General features: G+C 38.2%; 1 protein-coding gene across 2 annotated transcripts in view; it reads right to left on the bottom strand.

Annotated features, from left to right (window-relative positions):
- Window positions 1–21,091, bottom strand: part of LOC137105606 (junction plakoglobin-like) — a 166,228-nt gene that overhangs the window by 121,176 nt on the left and 23,961 nt on the right. The window lies entirely within an intron of this gene.

Genomic DNA, 21,091 nt, shown 5'->3' with positions numbered 1-21,091 from the left:
GAGTGTGATGGGAAGATGGAAGGAGAACTTTGAAGAGTTGATGAATGAGGAAAATTAAAGGGAACGAACAGTAGAAGAGGTGACTGGTGTGGAGCAGGAAGTAGCAAAGATTAGTAAGAGTGAAGTGAGGAAGACATTGAAGAGGATGAAGAGTGGAAAGGCAGTTGGTCCTGATGACAAACCTATGGAGGTATGGAAGTGTCTAGGAGAGGTGGCAGTAGAGTTTCTGACTAGTTTGTTTAACAAGATCTTGGAGAGTGAGAGGATGCTGAGGACTGAAGGAGAAGTGTACTGGTAGGCTGACAGATGAGGTTACAGCCTCCTTGGACTATGATGTTTGCAGATGACATTTTGATTTGTAGTGAGAGCAGAGAGCAGGTGGAGGAAAATCTAGAGAGGTGGAGGTCTGCTCTGGAAAACAGAGGAATGAAGCTTAGCTGCAGTAAGACAGAATACATGTGTGTGAATGAGAGGGACCCAGGTGGAACAGTGAGGTTACAGGGAGCAGAGGTGAAGAAGGTGCAGGACTTTAAACTTAGGGCTCAGAGCAACAGAGAGTGTGGAAAAGAGGTGAAGAGGCGAGTGCAGGCAGGTTGGAACAGGTGGAGAAAAGTGTCAGGTGTGTTGTGTGATAAAAGAGTATCAGCGAGAATCAAAGGAAAGATGTTCAAGACGGTGGTGAGACCAGAGATGTTGTTCGGCTTAGAGACAGTGGCACTGAAGAAAAGACTGGAGGCAGAGCTGGAGGTAGCAGAGCTTAAGATGTTGAGGTTCTCTTTGGGAGTGACGAGAATGGACAGGATCAGGAATGAGGACGTCAGAGGGACAGCTCATGTTAGATGTTTTGGAGATAAAGTCAGAGAGGACAGATTGAGGTGGTTTGGACATGTTCAGAGGAGAAACTGTGAATATATCGGTAGAAGGATGCTGAGGTTGGAGCTGCCAGGCAGGAGGTCTAGAGGAAGAGCAAAGAGGAGATTTATGGATGTAGTGAGGGAGGACATGAAGTTAGTTGGTGTGAGTGAAGAGGATGCAGAGGATAGAGTTAGATGGAGGCACATGATTCGCTGTGGCGACCCCTGAAAGGGAGCAGCCGAAAGAAAAAGAAGAAGATGTTATCAACAGCCTAAATTCAGAAATAAAATTAATTAATTAATTCATAGAATAATATAAAATAGTCCTGGAAATAACATTGATGACATGTATAGTTCATTAACTATAAATTGTAATAAAGCTCATATTAGTTTTATATATTTCAGTGGCAGTACAGCCAAGACTGAACAGTACAGTATGAGCCATGTGTTTCATCACAGCTATCACCAAACACTTGTCATGTACAATACTGGCAGTCAGGGAAGAAGAATTACTCTGCAATTTCTGCTTGAGAAGCCCTTATTATTAACATTAGTATAAGTACTGCTGCAACAACTAATACAGCAGCCTCCACCATCGGATGTCCAATAAATGTATGTGCATTCATGTTTTTAAGAACTCAGCTCGCAGTTTGCAAGTTTACCTAGCTAAAACTAAAGCAGTCCAAACCGTCCTGCAATAAATCTCCTGTAGCTGTTTACCTTCACCAGTCAGTATAATGATCATAATGATTTGGTCTCATTAGTTTCACCTTGGTCTAACTGCTATCTTACAAACTGCCAATTGAGTGTACATATTTTAACATAATTTTATATTGTGCTATTATTACTTTTCAAAAAACATAAGGTTTTTTTGAGGTGAGTATGTTAATGGAAATAAAAAGCTGGTATTATTAGCACTAACATTACACACAAATAAAACAGTCCTCCTGCGTGCAGAGGCTGTGGCAGCAGGAGTTTTTATCAACTTTGGCAGTGAAGCGGTAATAAAATGTGTTGTTTTTTAAGCCAACAATGTTGTGAACAAACGTACCAAAGCAATGTCTTTAGACGCTCGGATGGTTAATGTTACTGCCTCTGCTCTGCCCACTGGCTACATTAGCAACAGGTGAAGCTGCACCACAACCAGGACTCTATTCAGGAGCCATTAGTTAACCAAACATTGTTACTCCCTCCCAAGTGTGTCCTCGTTTGGTTTAATGTTGTGAACGATTGCTCTGCAATTTGAGTTTTGACACCAAAAGAGTGTGAGAGTATTTGCAAATAGAGAGGGGGCGCTGATTAGTCCACTTTTTCAGGAAAGCTGATTTTTTGAGTGACAAATTAACAATAAAGCTGGTTTCTGAAATCAGCGTAGGGCATTAGGGAAACCTGGTTTCCCCAGGTAGATCTCTGTTTTCTGATTTCTTTGCCATCTGTATGTGTAACCAGATTTCTAATTGGCTTTCTCCAACTGTGCTCGTGCATGATGAAAGGCTACAGATCAAGAAAGCTGATTTTTTAGAGTAAACTGTTTTCTTAAGTGCATATAAACTCAGTCTGTGACATGATGTAATGCCAGGTTTCTGTAACAATCTTGTATGATGTAATGTACTTGCCAACTATAAAACTGTGCAGTAAAACATTGTGAAGAAAAATGCATATTTATTAGTGTTGCCATGCACTATTCAAAGTTTCCACACATAAAAACTGAACAGTTAGTAAGGTTGCATGATATATTATTTCAGGATTATCACTGCGATGTGCACATCCACATCGCAAAATGTGCAATGTCAAGAGAGGCAAATTTATTAGAATATGTAATGTTACATATTTGTTTCTGCTGAATACAAAATGAAAACTCACACAATTCACATTTTTAATGACTAATGTAGAGAAATCTCTTTAACAATCATAATCAATAGTACGTAATTTATCAAGTTATCAGTTAACACTAGATATAAATATTATGTTAAGGTAGAGATGGTAGAGTGGCCGTTCACCGACCATAGGGTCAACAGAATCAACATTCAGAAAAAAAAACAGTTACTTTGTCGACAGTGCTCCATGAGTGTACAGCCAATGTAGTGCAGGGATGCGCTAGAAAACACAGTTCATTAAATATGCATATTTTTTCAGTAAGTAGTCAATAATACTTTAAATATCCATTTGCAACTAAAAGAAGTGAATGTGAGTGTCATCAACAGAGTAAATCTAAATGGCAAATAGTGTGTTTATTACAGCAAGATGGGTAGCTTGGCATCAGTCTTGTTCTGTATCAATTTCTATGAACTTTTGCTTTACCAATGAGTAAAAGTCAGTCTAATATTTAATCTCTGTTTGACGTCTTCTTGGCTTCTGGCTGCATTAGCACTGTGTACCCAAGCTAACAATAAATGTGTTGTGTGCATTTTTGTATTACAAGACTACAGAGCTACCCAGTGCAAAGTGTTGCACAGTTCTTGTAAGAAGTTTTTGGTGCAGAAAGTTCCATACTTCAGTATGTGAGGACTCCGGCCTGCTGTCATAATGACAGCCTTATTAACCTGCCTTATAAACTGTCAGTTTACAGATCCACAAACTTCCAACCATAAGAATGTGTGCAAACGTCCATTCAAGGCAATTCCTGTTGTTCTGCATGAAAGTGGCAACTTTAGCGACAACTTTATGGTGGAATACAAATGTAGGTCATCCATTTACAAACACTTTTCTACCACAAAACAAAGCTGCTGCATTCAGATCGAATTCAAGACCTAAAGGAATTTAACTAAGTTAGATTCAATAACACTGGTAGTGTAGCATAAATCACAAAGTGATAGAAGAGGGCTTATCTGTTTTTGTGACAAACTGTGTATGTGTGAATACTCATACACTACTAATACTAATACTAATACTCATACTAGTTATTTTAACTAGTACAATTAACAAATTCTGCAATATTTGTATACTACCTGCCTAAAAACATTGCAAACTGCATGCAATTTTTTTTTAAATCTCCTGAAAAATTTGGCATTTTGGTCTCCACAATCATATAAGTTAAACAAAATCCTTGAGGTACTGATTATAAATTTATTGTCTTTTTCATCGATGCCCTGTCATCCAAAGACCCCTTACCAGAGACTTTGTATGGCAACAAACAGACAGCCTCACATTAGAAAGAACAAACAGCATAAACAATCATAAGCCCAATATCTGAGTACACTGAACAGCAGGAAGGAGGGAGAGCAAATAAAATATGAAGTGGTAGCTTAAAAATATAAAGTCAAAATGCCAGCAAATGCAGGTAATTACTTCTCCCAGTAGAATATGTGTGTGTGTTTGAGAGATACACAGAAACAGAAAAAGAGGCAGTAAGCATGAGTAAATGTCAGTGTATACAGTATTGTGTCCATTTAAATCCTCCACATCTATACAGACTCATACACAGACACCATATTGATTGTTTAAGCTGTCTCCAAAACTTTCTCTGTGTTTATGGAAAGTTTTATTGGACTTCTACAGTAATTACTAGTTAAACACAAGTAAAGTGGTATGTCACTAACAACACACTCACTGACAAACACCATACTTGTACGTTAACACTTGTATTTGTTACCTACTTAGGGCCAAGTGAGGACCTGCTGGTGAATATAAAGAAAACCCTGGACAGGTCACCGCTCTATCTTAGTGACTCCACTGCTTGTTCCCTATTCTTTGTCACTTTTAAAGAAAATGCCTGACTTGTGTCCAGTGTTCTGTTCAGAGTTGTAGGTGTGGTTTTAACTATAGCATAGAAATTTTGCCAGTGATCAACATGCATTTGGAAAGACCTACACACTTTTGTATTTCTATAACCTCATTTGGTTTTATTCAATCAAATGGTTGGTTCTTGAACTCTTTGGTCCATCTTCTCTCACAGCAGCTTGATGAGATAAAGATCTAGTAATCTAGTCGAGCTTTCTAAGCCATCACCAAAAATATTCTAGCAGTAACTAGATAATTCTTACACAACTGGGAAGAATGCTTGGGGTCATTGTCTTGCTTCAAAATAACTTTACCCCCATGCAGAAAAGTATCACAGTATGTAGTTGGCATTTGTTTCCTGATCAAGTCTTTTATCAAAATTTTCATGTGGACACCCAATCTAATGCTAGTGCCACTGCGTTTCTTGGAAATATTAATTTGTATTGTATGTGTATGTTCTGTAAGGTTGATTTGCATTGAGTCATTCCTTTGTCCTTTTGCGTGAATTCAGCTGCTGAGCTGTGTGGTTAAGAGACAACCATAACCTGTAAACCTGGTCAATCCGATTTGGCCCACTTATGAGTGTAGTTCTGTTCTGTGTGTGTGTTTCTCCCTCTTGCTGATTAAACTCACCATAACCAAGACTGTGAGCTGCCTTTTGCTAAACTTGCCTTACAGTTTTTGCAACCACACATTGCAGTAGGTTTTAACCTTGAACCAGGTTCTTACAATCCAACCTGCAGTTCTCTATTCAACAGTACTAAATCCTGTCTGTTAATGAACAATCAACTTCTTTATAAAACCTAATTTAAAATCTTATAAATGACACAGCCAATGTTAAAAAGTGTTTTTGTTGCCTTTTTAGGGATTATGTAGTGGACATAGACTGTGTCTCTGGCTAAAGTTATTGGTCTTGATGAGATTATATTACCTTTTCCTACTTGTTCAGCTCTACGGTCTACCAGAATGTTCCTAGGCAAATAACTTGCATTAGTAAATCTGATTTGTTGGAAACATATTAAATGTTCAGGTTATATTAAGCTGGTTGTGTTTTTGGAATAAATGATTTGGTGGAAATCTTGAAAAGTCAGAGGAGTTTGTGACCTACTTTGTCCTTAAATCAATCCACTTCTTAACTTTAACTTAACTTACCTTCTCTAGATGAATAAAGATAATTCAAAGTTTGTTTAAACATCCTCTATTTTGCTAAATCATGTAAATAAGCCACAGAATTCTGTTATGGGATTCTGTTCTTTGGAGAGCTAAAACCAAACTGGAATATTTCGGGCCTCTGGATCAGTGCAAGAAGAAGGAAGCACAGTGAAGAATGGTGTTGGCTCTGTGATTCTCTAGGGTTGCTTTGCTCCCTCTGGCACTGGAAACCTGCAGCATGCAAAAATATAGATTTATTCAAGTATAAAGATATCCTAGGACAAAATGGCATGCCATCAGTGAGGAAGCTAAAGCCTGGGTGTCATTAGACCTGCTAACAGGACAGTGATCCAAAACATACCTCAAAATCCACTAAGGCTTGTTAGCCTGGAAGTTTCTAGATTGCCCCTCACAGTCATCTGACTTGACACCCAAAGAAAACCTTTTGTGGGATTTAAAGGTCTTTGCATAAATATAAAAACCTTGGTGGCCATTGTCCATGAGGAATAGACTAAGATTCCTTAGAAATGCTAGCTGGTGTCTAACTATGCATCACATTTGCAGCATGTCATAACCAAAAACTGTACTTTTCTAAGTATTAATGATGTTTTTTGTGAACTGTAGGATTCAAAACATGACATTTTTAAAAACATTTTTAAATAAGGGAAAACATTACTAAATTTACATATACTTATACTCACCATTTTTTATTTTTCCATCAATCTAATTAAATTCCTTAATTCCAAATGTTTTATTTTTTTAAGAAATACAATTAAAACTTGTAATTTGACAACACACACATATTTTTTTACAATATTCTGTTGATATTCTTAAAAATATTGCAAATGCTTGACTATACTACATGTATGATTTGTTAGTAATAATACAATATGGAGTTACTTTTACACTCAAAATGTATGATTACAAAAAGATGTTTTGTATTTTAGAAGTATTGCTAATGGTCATGATTATACTACATTAATGTTTTATTACAATAGTCAGTGCATTACAATTATGTAGCAAAAACATGGCTAGAAATTTAAAAAGATGCAGGGCTGTGTTTTATTAATATTACCTGTGGGTATGATCACAATACAATGTTAAACAAGACATTGTAGAGATGAGATTTATATTACTTGTAATGACTAAAAACTTGTAATTCAACACTATATTTATGTGACAAAAATTTAAGTCTGCACTTATATAGTGTTTTTCTACCTGTTGGCACAGTGCTTTACACTGCTTCTTATTCACACTTTGACATGTGACCGGAGGAGCCGGGGATTGAACCAACAACTGCAGGATTGGTGGATGACCGCTCTACCTTCCTGTGCCTCCATTAAATTTATTTTAGATTTACTCAAAACACATAATACAAAGTTTTCAAGAATGTCTGTTACAATTATCATAAATATTTGTGACTGTACATGTGGTGTATGTATTTACAACATGTAGATATTGTTTTGAATATTGGTCAAATAATTTTAAATGTACAGATAGTGACTGTTTAATTTATATGTGATGTGGGTAAAATCTCATATCATTATACAACATTTGAATATGTTTTTAAATGAGGGTCATATATTTTTAAATTTACAGATTATGACCTATATTTGAATTTTTAATTTATAGAAATACGATCAAAACGATTTATTTTCGCTGTTTGCTGTTTTGCTGTTTTTGCTTTTGGTTATGCTATGTCTTATTATACAAGGCTACAACATTTACACTCAAAATTCATAATTACAAAAGATACAAGGCTGTGTTTTAGAATTATTGCCAATGCTCATGCTTATACAACATGAACAAAGTTTTAGAATGTGTTATAGTAAATCTATAATAAAGAAATTAACAATAAATTCATAAAGATGCAAAAGGTTATGTTGCATAAATACTACAAATGCCTGTAATTATACTACACTTTAAAAGAAGATGTGCATTTACATGTACATTTAAAAAAATGTGTCATACTCTGTATAGGCGATCTTACTCGAATCTGACGGTCCACGAAATACTTCACTTCGGAGATCGTTGTATGACTAAAATTGAACATTTATTGTATTTGCTTCTCAAATTAGCCGGATTAATTGTGCATACACGTTTAAGTACAGTAATCTCACTAGCACGTTCACAAATGGTTTCATACACACAATAATGTTGTGTTTTTACTGGTAATAAAACAGCAAACTTTTTTGCCCGACTTTAATCTGTATCAGACTGGCAACCTTAGTTATAAAGTTAGCTAAAGATTTTGCTTAGTTCCTAACACACCCAGTCTATTTCAGTTGGTTGGCAGGGTTTATTTTTTTGTCTACAATGCTAGTGACAGTCTTTGCATGCATAAACAAGTTAACAGTGTGTCGTAGTTATTTATGTGAGTCTATGACTCACAATAAAAGCAAGCTTAGGTCTTTAGCAATGGTGGTAGACTTTGCAAAGAGGATGGAAATGGCTGTAGTGAACACTTTTTTCCAGAAGAAGCAGGAACATAGGGTGAGATATAAGAGCGGAGGTAGAAGCACTCAGGTGGACTACATCTTATGCTGACGTTGTAATCTGAAAGAGATCAGTGACTGCAAAGTATTGGTAGGGAAGAGTTTAGCCAGACAACACAGGATAGTTGTGTGTAAAATTACTCTGGTGCTGAGGAAGATAAAGAGGACAAAGGCAGAGCAGAGGAGGATGTGGTGGAAGTTGAAAAAGGAAGAATGTTGTGTAGTTTTCAGAGAGGAACTGACACAGACTCTGGGTGGTCTGTAGGTGATCAGGGAGACAGGTCGGAGGGTACTCGGCGTGTCATCGGGAAAGGGGAAAGTGGACAAGGAGACTTGGTGGTGGAACGAGGAAGTTCATGAGTGTATACAGAGAAAGAGGTTAGCTAAGAAGAAGTGGGACACTGAGAGGACTAAATACAGGAGACGGGAGTACACGGAGATGCATCATGAAGTGAAGGTATAGGTGGCAAAGGCCACACAAAGAGCATATGAGGACTTGTATGTTAGGTTGGACACTAAAGAGGGAGAGGTGGATTTGTACAGGTTGGCCAGACAAAGAGATAGAGATGGAAAGGATGTGCAGCAGGTTAGGGTGATTAAAGATAAGGATGGAAATGTATTGACAGGTGCCAGGAGTGTGATGGGAAGATGGAAGGAGAACTTTGAAGAGTTGATGAATGAGGAAAATAAAACGGAACGAAGAGTAGAAGAGGTGACTGGTGCAAAGAGGGAAGCAGCAAAGATTAGTAAGAGTGAAGTGAGGAGGACGTTGATCAGGATGAACAGTGGAAAGGCAGTTGGTCCTGTTGACATACCTGTGGAGGTATGGAAGTGTCTAGGAGAGGTGGCAGTAGAGTTTCCATTTTTAAGAACAAGGGAGATGTGCAGAGCTGTGGCAACTACAGAGGAATAAAGCTGATGAGCCAAACAATGAAGTTGTGGGAAAGAGTAGTGGAAGCTCGGCTAAGGGCAGAGGTGAACATTTGTGAGCAGCAATATGGTTTCATGCGTAGAAACAGTACAACAGATGCAGTATTTGCTTTGAGGATGCTGATGGAGAAGTACAGAGAAGGTCAGAGGGAGTTGCATTGTGTCTTCGTAGATTTAGAGAAAGCGTATGACAGGGTGCAGAGAGAGGAGCTGTGGTATTGTATGAGGAAGTATGTTAGAGTGGTGCAGGACATGTGTGAGAGCTGTAAGACCGTGTTGAGGTGCTGTAGGTGTGACAGAGGAGTTTAAGGTGGAGGTGGGTCTACATCAAGGATCAGCTCTGAGCCCCTTCTTGTTTGCTCTGGTGGTGGACAGGCTGACAGATGAGGTTAGAATCTCCGTGGACTATGATGTTTGCAGATGACATTGTGATTTGTAGTGAGAGTAGGGAGCAGGTGGAGGAAAATCTAGAGAGGTGGAGGTCTGCTCTGGAAAACAGAGGAATGAAGCTTAGCTGCAGTAAAACAGAATACATGTGTGTGAATGAGAGGGACCCAGGTGGAACGGTGAGGTTACCATAGGTAAAGAAGGTGCAAGTACTTGGGGTCAACGGTTCAGAACAACAGCGAGCATGGAAAAGAGGTGAAGAGGCGAGTGCAAGCAGTTGGAACAGGTGGAGAAAAGTTTAAGGTGTGTTGTGTGATAAGAGAATCAGCGAGAATGAAAGGAAAGGTGTTCAAGATGGTGGTGAGACCAGCGATGTTGTTTGGCTTAGAGACAGTAGCACTGAAGAAAAGACAGGAGGCAGAGCTGGACGTAGCAGAGCTTAAGATGTTGAAGTTCTCTTTGGGAGAGACGAGGATGGACAGGATCAGGAATGAGTTGTGGCAAAGTGAGCCTAATCTGGTCTCTGGCAGGTTTTCTTTAAAAAACCCACAGTTTCCCTCTGTCTCCTCCCTCCTGTGGAGTCTGAAGATGAGTCTGACATTTTATTTTGTCATTCACATAGTTCATTCACACATATTAAATTGCAGATTGAAGCACATTTATTTTCAGAAGTTTAGGTTAGGAGAAGAATAAAAAGCCTGTATCGCTTGCTACTCAATACCTTTTCTTTTCTTACTGCTTTTACTTTTATGAACATTGTTTTACGATCATGATTGTTTACTAAAGCTCACACACGTGGATTTGTCTACAAAGAAACTGCTTACAGAGAATTGCTACAGCTAATTATTTTAAAATCAAAAAGACTTGTAAGTTTTAGCAAACTATCCAAAGTAATGGTAGTCTGCACCCGGACTTCATATAAGATTCAGACAATACAAAGTACAAGTACTGAGTTGCTGTGGGCATTGTGCACTTTCAGCACATTTTATAATGGATTATCTGTGTTTGTAACATTGTAATGATGACAAAGCTACGAAAAGTAAGTGATTCTAACAACACAGTAACTCCTGTTTTTATCCACAGATTAAGATGTAATTGGTGGATCAGCCATACGTTGACTTATCTGTTCAGAGTTTCCAACATCTTACTTCAGAGATGAAAGGAAAAAGAAATGCATTCAGTAGCACGCTTCTGATTTGGTAAGTAATTGTTCCAGTCTACAGTTGCAAACAAGTGTATCATGGAATATTGGGCTTTATTTGATATCTTTGGACAGTGTCTTTTTAAATTAATAAAAAACCCTGAAATTTTTTATTTAACTTGGGCTTTTTTGACACAAAGATAGGCTCATGCTAAACATACATGGTCAAAAAAATCTAATTGATATAACCAGCTTTGTGTGCATGGGGTCATTGTCCTACTAAAAGAACCAAGTGTATTCAAGTTTCAACCCTCTGTCTGATGGTTTGAAGTTATGTTGAAGAATTTAGAGTATTCCGTCTTCATTATTTCATCTACTCTGCCGCAATGCACTAGGTCCTTTGGCAGGAAAAAGGGCTGCGAACATGATGTTACCACAACAGTGCAGATCTGTAGTGTGAGGGTTTCTGGGAAGTTCCTGACCATCCAAACCACTTTTCTCTCAGCTGAGTAAGACGGTCTTCTTCTACCACTTAGAAAGTGACTACACCTCTAAATAGCTTGTATCTATGTACAGTTATTTGAAATGATGATCTAGGAATCTGCAGTTGTGGACCTTCCTATTGTACTGTGTTGGTTAATTCAGTGAATGCTGTTAAACACATCCTCATTATGTACACAGAAAACACACAAGCTGTAGTCAATCATGATCACTAACAGGAAGTTAAGAGGTCTTGGGCTTGCCAAATTCAAAGGCATTTAGGAACTTTCACCTCAGAATTAATAATCTGAATGGGTGGATGTGTAGTTTTGACCTCATATGTCTAATTTTGAGCCAAATGAAGTAAACACTGTGTGAAATTCTTGCCCATTTTACTTAGTAAAGATGAATATAGTACATAGGCCTCGAGAAATGTAGCGATTTTTAGATTAATTGTATGGAGACTGGGAGGTAGCTACATATAAAGAAGCAAGTTATGTGCTGCTTCAACACACAGGACATCGTCTGAACGGCAGGCTTTTCCCCATTCCACCTCGAGATCGGTCCATCAACATTAGCCTGCTGTTTGTGTCAAAGTCACTATTTGTATAGGATCAGTTGTTGGAGGCGCACACACTGCACAACTCTGTCCACTGTGATTACGTCTTATCATTCATTGTGTTTACTTGCATTTACTTTCTGACATTGTAATTTATGCCCTACTTTCTCTTATTTCCATAGGAGCAGAGCCAAAACATGCTCCATTTGCCTCATCTAGCCAATTGGATTGGATTGCAGCTGTGTCCATACCTTCCTTTGTGTTAGCTTATCCTCTGTTACAGAGGTAAAATCGAATATTTTACATTAGCCATGTTGCAGTGCATTCATACAATGGATGTTTATAAATTTACCATTCAGTGTCTGATTGTGAATTGTATATCCACGATAATAGAGGTTAGGAACATTTTAAGTAAAGTATTTTACTTTTAGATATATTACTTTCTTGTTTTTTGTTTGTTGATAACTAACCTAATACAGTTAGCATTGATTATGTTTTTATTAAACATGTATATTAGTTGTAAAAGCACCGTTACTGGGATATACCTTTGGTGGAATTGCACAGCCCTAACCTTCAGCAGTATGTTGTATGGTTCAAATTAAAGCTGTAGTTTCAGTTTAGAAAACTGAAGGTCCTGTTAATGTGTGGGTGTGTACTGGTTTGTGTGTGTTGTGAGGTCAGCTGATCCCGGAGGAGGGTCAGAATCCCATTAGCATCTTTCTGCAGAAAGAATTTTGGCATTTCAAGCACAGCTTCAGCATATTTTAATATAGACAGAAGCTCTGCCAAGAGACAGAGTGACATTGGGGTGGAAAAGGAAACTGACAGGAGAGACAGAGGTGACAAAATAGGAGAGTTAAAAGACACGCAGAAAAACAAAGGAGTAAGAAAAAATGTCCACACTAAATGCTCCAACTTCCTGATGGTAACAGTGATCAGAATCATACTGTGGGAAAATGTTCATAAAATCTTGCCTGTTATCTGAGCAATTTCAGCTTGTGCAATGAAACATGAGATTCTGCTGCTGCGCTGTCAATAGATAAATTATTGGCACTCAAAGTACTTTACACTGCTTCTTATTCACCTATTTCCACTCACACTGATGGGGGAGCTGCCAACACTCACTGGGAGCAACTAAGATGGGATTCAGTGTCTTGCTCAAGGACACTTCGACATGTGATTGGAGGAGCCGGGATTGAACCAACAGCTGTGAGATTGGTGGAAAACCGCTCTACCTTCCTGTGCCACAGTTGCCCCAATAGCTGGCACTTACAATTCTTTGTCAATGAGCGTACACCAATTAGCGAAAACATTAATACCACCTGGTGGTTTTAATCTTGTCATGTAGAGAGACAGTGTCCTGCACTCGCTTGGGTACCTCCTGGTTGCCAGCAAAAATTGTGTGTACTGGTAAGAGAACGGATTCATGGTAAATCATGTTTGGCTATTTTTCTGGTAAAAACAACCTAAATGCAAGCGCATATTCAATTGAGTAATGGTGGATGATTTCATAATCATTATTTATCACTGCATAACTGTAAGCTTGTAAATATGAGGCAAATAAAGACAAAATCACTTACTGTACCTTTACAACTAGTACTGACTGAGCATGTGTACAATATTTATTTACTATATATATATAGTATTACAATTACAAATGTGAGCATTAATGGATTTTGAAATAAGTGAGATACATCACAATCGTTCCAGTTTCCGGCTTTGCAGATTCAAGTGCAAGTGCATGTTTACAAAATCCATGCAGCTCTAAAACTGTGGGTGCACCTCTGTTCCATCCACATTAAGCACAGTTGTTAGTGCACTGAATTAATGAATGCAGGGAGAGTGGAGGAAAAAGTAATTTTGGGAAACAAAAAGCCCCTTACATGTCTGCATTAAATATAAGAAGACAGATCTTTACAGCTCCCCTAACCTTTTTTTATCTCATTCCCAAATACTGGTATTTACAATAAGATATTATAGAAAGGGTACCAGCACAAATACTACAGTGACTGTCACTAAGCCACATTTATTCTTATGATCTGTCTGATGTACTTTGCATTTATAAAACTGCTAAACTATAAATTTGACTAGCCTGTCAGTGTAGAGGCGACCGACAAGCAAACACTGTTTTAAGAGTGTCAATAGTTTAACTTAAGCATCACCAACAGGTGGCACAACCTCCACCCCCAGCCCCACCCCAGTCTGACAGTATGCTGGTGGATGCAGCCAGCCCTTTGGAATAGAAAATGTCCATAGGTTATTAATTTATTCATATAAGTACAGTGTTGATACACAAAATATCTCATCTGTCTGTTGTTCACCTACCACCCCTACATTATTCACTTGAGTGAGTGTGCGTTATATTTTGCTCTTTTCCTATAGAACTTCCCTCTTCTGCAACATTCCCCCTTGGTAGAGAGAAAGAGACTTGGAACGGGATGGGGCCAAAAATAAAGAGAGACAAAAGAGGAGACAAAGGTACATACAAGAGACAGGTTTTCACAGCAAACAGCTCATTATTTGTCCAGCAAAGAGGAGCTGCACCTTTGTGTTGTGTACTCTCTGCCTCACAAACAATGACTTATGACAGGTATAATAATTTTTCAGTAAAGATCTCTTAGCTTGTTAGTGAAGTTATCATGCATGAAAAATGCCTGGTTACAAGACTTGTCACTGCTACGCTACTTGGTGCCCAAGACATACTGATATGATTTTGGCCTTAGACACTTGCTAAGAATGCTGTGTCATGAGTAGTATTTCAAATGATTGTATTTGTCCTATTTCCAATCTTTTTGCCAACAAGAAGTGGACAAAGAAATTTCACCATTTTACAATTGTTCAAAAAATTCAAAGTAAAACAGCATATTCCTTAAAATGACAACCCAAAGGTGAAAGCAACGCTAACATGATGTGACACTACAAAACTGAAAAGAAACGCAGAAAGACAGCAAAACTAAAGTGATGGACAGATGGGAGGGAAACTGCAAAATAGAGAGAGAGGAGATAGACAAGAAAAGAAAGGGATAGAGTGAGAAAAAGTGAGCGAATAATTACTCACTTTATCTGGCTGCTATTTTCATCTACACTGCCACAATAATGTGTGCACACACACAAAGAGGAACCTCAGAGGGAAATGAAACCCTTTTCATCTTCACTATGGATAATCCTGCACCATTAGCACTGCTAGTTTAGAAATAGAGGAAGAAAGAAGAACAGGGATTAATGATCCAGTAAAGAAAGACAATTTTTTTCTCAGCATCTTCTGTCCCAGTTTTCTTCAAACTTCTCTGCTGCCATGCTATCAAACAGTGGTCCCAAACTGCATTCAAACTTCTGCCACCTGTCAAAGCAGCAAAAAACTGTATCCATGACAATAAAAATGCACATACAAGGTTTGTTTTTTCTAAATGTCATAACCATAACTGTACAGACACTCAGGCTCTGTGCTTCTTTATGAAATAAATAATCCATACCACTGTGTATTAAGAGGCCAAACTGTGTGTTTTATTTGAGCAGGTTTAACTAATTAAAACAAAATATTCAATCGATTGTGCCCAAATCGCAAAGGTTAAAAGGTAACTGCACACTTGATCAGCTTCTTGTTGCTTCATGGTTCATGCACAAAATAGTTCCCACATGGCTCAGAGTGTCAGATTCATTTGGAAGTGTTTATCAAAATGAGGTGTACAGCAGGAGCCATGCAAGACAATACAGATAATAACCAGGCAAGCAAAGAAAGAAAATTTACAACCCTGTCTCCTAAAAAAGTACATGTTTTTAAAATACTTTAACAACACTGTAGTCAAACAAACTGGACATTGTACTGCAGGATCACATATTAAGGCAGAAAACGAAACCAGATATTTTGCTGCAAGACGGGATATTTTGGTATATTTCCATACATTCTCATTACGTTCTCTAAGAAAACGTAATTGCATTTGCAATGTAGTTGTATAGGGACGTAGTTTTTAGGAGACAGGGTTGAAATTTAAAAATGGATCTGTCCTAAACAGGCAGCTGCACAATTTTCCAGCAAATCTGCAGAAGAACTTTATCCCATTTGTGACATATGGGTAGTGTCAGGTTTTGGACTTGTACAGCTTGGCATCATTGAAGGAGCTACAAATTATATGATTTCTAAAAGTACATTTTTAAGGATTATCTCATGGTATCTGTGAGTGTACTGAAGCTCAACAGAAAGTAGATCATGCAAGATGACAACCCTAACACAGAAGTTGTTCAACCAAAGAATGGTGATGTTTTGGAATGGCAGAGTCAACCTTTTGACCTTACAGTTTGTCTCAGTTTAATGAAATTGGAATCAACTTGATCTTCATTATTAACTTCTTAGCATGGCAAAATCTCTTCTTGCAAATGTGTTAACAGGTTGTCATTAGTGTCACACAGTTTTTACATCTTTTGTCAAAACAGTTAACACACGTCATTCAGTGACACACAAACTTGATGTGATAACTGTGCCAAAGCAAAACACATGTTCCTAGCTGACAGAAACAACTTGCAAAATGATTACTCTCTAATGCGTATGTGTGCAACATGCTACACAAAATTCTCCAGTCAGTGATCAGTTCTTATCAATCTGAAAAAGATGCTACTCTGTTTTGCTATTTGTATGGGTTAAGTATGGATCAAAGATGAGCGAAAAGTCAGTTTGATGTTGAAGAGAACCTGAGGACTAATGGACAGAAATAAATCGACTAAATGTTACATTTCAAGTATTTCATGCCTTAATTTAGATTTTGTTTTTTCATTTCCACACATAGCTTTCATTTGGTTTCTTTTTATGTTTCTGATTTATTTTTGTTTTTGTTACTTTAGTATTTAAAGTTTTCAGCTTCTCTGTCTTTAAAAATAAGGACATTTTGTTGGGAAGAGTAAAAAATTATTTCTGAATTTAAGTATATTTTGTTATTACTATTATTATCCTTTTGTGAATACAGTCGAAATGCTGTGCCATACTGAGTGTCTGAATTGATCCAGTCTAGATGCTCACTGTATGTCCTGCATGTCAAAGACAGGTGGATGCAGAAAGACCTGCACAGACCTGGTATGAATGAAGAAAACTTTCCTAAGAAATCTCTTTGTTACAGTATTTCAACAGGTCATCTGTAAGATTGGGATATATTATTATATTATATAATATTGGGATATTGATAGATATATTTTGTGTTTTGTTCAGTGTGACATTATTGAAAGGTTGTAAATGTTTGAGAAGTTGTCTTGCATGAGGGATGTTTTTAATGTTTTGTTAGTGTGAGAACATTTTGCAAAATGTGTTATTTGGGGCAGCAAGCTTCTGTTTCGGCCTGTGGGTTTACTGTTTGAAAATAACTTCAGAGTGACTTTAGAATGAAGAGTGAATAATAATTTCAATTGTATCTACAGACGGTGGTGGCGTTAATTTACAACAATAAAACACTATGTTTAATTGTCAGTGAAAATCACAACTTCTGTTGAAGTTATTTAACATTTAAATACTCCTTTTGGTGCTTAGTTTAAAACTATTCTATGATTAGTTTTCATTAACTGTAGCTTAGGGCTAAAAACATTGTTAATTTGTTTTTATCTGTGGACAGATTACTGAGTATGAATAATGAAATGTATATCATGCTGAATGTGAACTATATAGCTAAATCGTTCCATCTTCAAATGTCCCAGCCTGAGTGACTGAACATTAAGGTGGTCTATTATTTGAGACTCTACTTTAGTTCAACATGATGTAAATAGGACCTATATTGTACATAGAGACTAAACTAGCCTAGTATGCAGTAATATAGAAAGGGTCATGTTTACAGTATAGGAGCAGCAATTAGCTGTGGGAGCATGTGTGGGTGTTTGCATTAAGCTTCAAACTGCATGTTCACTGCAGGGCCAACAGATAATCCGTCTGTCTCTCTGTCGTGCTGTCACTTCATCTCTGCCTGTCTGACTCTCCCACTGTCATCTTTCATCACTCCCTCAGCCTTGTTCATTTCCATCTGTCTCTGCCCATTATTACCTTTTTCCAGCTTTGTTTTTTCTTTTCCTCAATGTTAGACTTTCCTGCTCTCCTAACAAGTTTTACATCATTGATCTTACCTTAGAAATATTAATCAGCATTATAGGAGGTCTGCAAAAACAGGGCAAATACAAAACCAACATACACACAGGCACTCACACACACACACATGCACACACACAAGCCACATACAGAGAGCTTGGATGGACAAACTGTGGCTGACTTTGAGATCACCTACAGTAGCAAAAACCTGGCAATGCTACCTCTCACCAGGAATATCAACCAACATTCTGATATTTGTTACTGCTCCAAAATGAAAAAAAAATAAAATTTAAAAAAAATAAATAAATAATAAATTTAAAGAAGAAAACACAGTAACCCAAACCAAATTAGCTCTGCAAATGCAGAGCTAATGTAGCTTTTGCACAGCTAAATATCCAGGTTTTAAGTCGGCCATAAGAAGAGGTTGACACTTATTTATACACTTCTTTCACTTCTTTATATATGTGTGTGTGTGTGTGTGTGTATATATATATATATATATATATATATATATATATATGTATGTGTGTGTGTGTGTGTGTGTATATATACATACACATACACACACATATGTATACACAAATGTATATATATATATATATATATATATATATATATATATATATATATATACATACACACATTTTTTTTTAAGTGCAGACCATTCAATATGCAATACAAATGTTTTAATGTGAAACATTAAGTACAGTACTTGTTCAAAGGACAAGGGTTTGTGTCATTGAGAGACCTGGGCCCAGTAGTCAGTAGCAGCTGGAAAGGAACTGGTTTTGGAATGGTTTTGGTTCTGATGCAGCAGCAGAGATGGACTTTACCATTAGTAAGAGTGGGCAATTTTATTTCTACACATTTGTTGCCTCCTGTGAAATAATCAATGCAAAAGCCACTATCATCACCTACTCTCATGCATCCCCCATTTTATGGTTATGGATCTCATCTTGTGCCACACGTAGAGAAGACTGAAAGCTAACAGGGCTCCAGGTTAAGTTGGAAGCTTGGAGAGAATGAACCTGTAAGCTCATTTTACTTCAATCCACACACCAATGTTTCTAGCTCAATGAGTTCAAATACTGGGCATAATTATTATATAGATTTTGACATTAATCATAATATAGAAATTTTCCCACTGTGCATGTTTTATCTTACTGGGTACCAGATATGGCTGGTGTTGGCAGACAGGTTAACAAGGCTGCTCCACCCTCAGCATGAGGAGGAAAACTGCAGCAGGTCCCTAATTCTACTGGCATTGGACTTTACTCTCCACAGTTCGAGAAAACGTCCTCCGTAACAACCTCTGTAATTACCTATATATGCCTATTATATCTATTATAACGATGCCGGCAGTGGCTCAGCTGGTAGAGTGGCTGCCTACTGACTATAGGGTTGGAGGTTCGCATCCTCCCGATCACATGTCAAAGTGTCAGTGACAATGAACACCCAGAAGCCCATCCCCATCCCCAGCCGTGAAGTGCCATTCCTGGTAGAAATTGGGGAGGGTCACGAAGGGCATCCAGTGTGTGGATCATCATGTGGACCCACCATCTGCTGTTGCGACCCTGAAATAAATTCCGATGATTTTGAATTTTAATTTTGTTGTTGTTGCCCTTATTTTTTTCAGGATTGCTAACTTCACTTCCTCCTTCAGGCTTTTATTTTGCAATCACTTCCTGTCTCTGGTCCCTGCACATTCACTCCTCTTCACTAATCACCGTTAATCTGTTTTACCTGCTCTCACCACTCTGCTTATATACCTCCTAAGTTCCCCCATACCAAGCTGCCAGATCATTTGCATTCTCACTGTGACTTTTCAGCATTCACTGTGTTCATCACTGTTATCTACGGTTTGGGCCGCGCTACATTTATAGTTTTGACTCTGCCTGTCACTCTGAATTTGTGAGTAACTGCTTTCTATTGACTCTCTGTTCCTAACCACATGACTGACATTAAGGATTTTGAGTACTGTTATCTGTCCATGAAGAATCGAGATTATCACGAACCCTTGTAACCACACCATTGTAAGGAGAAGATTTAATGCATTATGTCTACGCTTTAATCAGGCCACGCACACGTTTTTACCAAGCCATGTGATTATCTGCCTATTACTTTATATGGGGCTCAGATAAGTGTCCACCAAGTGTTCAATGTTCTATGTGCCAAGGACTAATCCAGTGGTACCAAGTATATAGCCATTAAAGGATTCTCATTAATGCCAATGTTATAAAGGTTAAGGTCATGACTTCCTCGTGCGGTAAGCGTATTGCGTCACTTCCTGTTTCTGCACATTATGGGTTTCTATCAAAAGGCTGTTTACTGATTTATTGCAGCTCATTTTACTTAAAAAAGTTATTTCTTCAAACAACAATTAATACTTGAGTCGTGACATACGCTTGATATTACACAAACACTTCTCGCTCTTGTAAAACATAACTAGCTAACATTTACTAATTCCACACTTACATATTTTAGCCTCGCTTGCTTAGCAGTTATCCATTAGCAATGGCTTCTCTGTCTCCCTCTGTCTCATGTGTGTCTCATGTTCAGTTTTTCCTCGGCCTCCTTTAGTGATAATGGTATATGTAACAAGTGTAACGTTTTTGCAGCTTTGGAGGCGAGGCTCACGGAATTGGAAGCGCGGCTCTGCACCATGGGAAATAATCCAGCTAGTCAGGCCCTGGAAGCTGGTGCGGGCCGACCTAGCATAGCCCCTGCTAGCTGTCCCCCGAGCAGCCGGGAAGCCAGTCCGGCTGGGTGACGGTTCGTAATAGATCAAATGCTAAACAGATGCCCGAGGTTCACCACCAGTTGATTCATGTTTCCAATCGATTTTCCCCACTCAGCGACACACCAGCTGAGAAACCAACTCTGGTCAGACTCTATAGTCAGAAAAATGAAGTTAGAGACTTTAGCGGCCATATTCAAATGTCTTCCTGGGGCCAGAGCAGCCAAAGTTGAATCATATTTGAAACTCCTGGCTAAAGATAAACGTCTGGACCCCTGCCAAATCTGACCAGTGACGACATGTACACCCGCATGTCGTCATTAAACCGCTGGTTGTCTAGGTGGTGTCCAGCAAACGATGTGGGCTACATAGACAATTGGAAACGTTTTTGGGGAAAACCTAGGCTGATTAGGAAAGATGGCATCCATCCTACTTTAGATGGTGCAGCTTTCTTATCCAGAAATATGGCTGGTTTTATTAAACAACCAAAAGTATGACAATCCAGAGTTGAGCCTAGGATGCAGAGATCCAGTCCTACACGCCTCTCTGCAGTGTCCTTACAACCGTCACCCCCCCAC

The sequence above is a fragment of the Channa argus genome, chromosome 20, assembly GCF_033026475.1.
Source record: "Channa argus isolate prfri chromosome 20, Channa argus male v1.0, whole genome shotgun sequence".
Classification (NCBI taxonomy): Eukaryota; Metazoa; Chordata; class Actinopteri; order Anabantiformes; family Channidae; genus Channa; species Channa argus.
This window is presented reverse-complemented; position numbering and strand designations above follow the sequence as displayed.